This window comes from Antrostomus carolinensis, unplaced genomic scaffold (genome assembly GCF_000700745.2).
Source record: "Antrostomus carolinensis isolate BGI_N321 unplaced genomic scaffold, ASM70074v2 scaffold11510, whole genome shotgun sequence".
Classification (NCBI taxonomy): Eukaryota; Metazoa; Chordata; class Aves; order Caprimulgiformes; family Caprimulgidae; genus Antrostomus; species Antrostomus carolinensis.
Window position 1 is genome coordinate 2,276 of NW_010286512.1, and position 1,029 is coordinate 3,304.

Sequence of the window (1,029 nt, forward strand, 5' to 3'; positions counted from 1 at the left end):
GAGAAGGGGATGGATGTAAATCCCGTTTTCTCCTGAATTTTTCGGGATAAACTCCCATTTCTCTGCCAGGATGAGAGTCACCGCACCAGGAGGGGAAACTGAGGCACGGTGCTGCGGGGAGGACTTGGGGCTCTGGAGCTTGTGGGTTTTATTGAGTGAATCTGGGGCATCTCAAAGAGCAACGAGACGGGGCTGGGCTGTCAGAAAGATAAATGTAAAGAGCTTTTTGGGTTTGCAAAGCTGCTGGAGACACATCTCACTGCAGCCCTGTCCCTGCGCCCTTGGGGACTGCGGCGTCTAACACATCCCAAAGTTCCCTAGAAGTGCCCTAAAAATTCCCTGTGAAGCCATTGCTTCAGCAAATCTCCATTTTTTTAACTTGAAACCATCGTTGAAGGCTCCAGCGCTCCCTCCTCACCTTTATTGAAGCTAATTCTGGAATTAAGAGTAATAGACCCCGAGCTGGTAGCAAATTGAGGCATAAATAAGCGCTGGGATAAGAGAGGGATCACACCAGCTACCGTCCCTGATTTTCTGTGCCAGGTGATTTATTAAGCTGCATCGTGTCCTTATTTATGGATCACAAAAGATAATGATGATCAAAACTTAATGGTGTTCAATGGGAAGGCACGCGACGGGCTGGCGAGGACGGGTGGAAAAATCACTTGCAAAATACTGGGAGACCCCGTGCTGGAGGTTTTCCCTGGAGAAGCTGAGCTCAGGGATAAACCCAGCCTGGAGGGTGATTTTCAGCAGTGCATGAGACCTAAGCAATGGGGAAACTGAGGCACAGAGGGTGCTGGTGGGGTAACAAGCTGACATCTCCCTGCTCCTCCTCCAAATATCCCTGATAACCCTTCGCTCGCTGCCACGTGGTGCATCACACAGACATTCCAGCCTATTGCAACTAATTATCCACGGGATTTCCCATTAATTACCAGCTGCTGTTTGCCTATAGCATCCTGGGAGCTGCTGTGGTGACTGACACTCTATGGTGACACCCACAGCCCCTCTGTGGTGACCCCCACA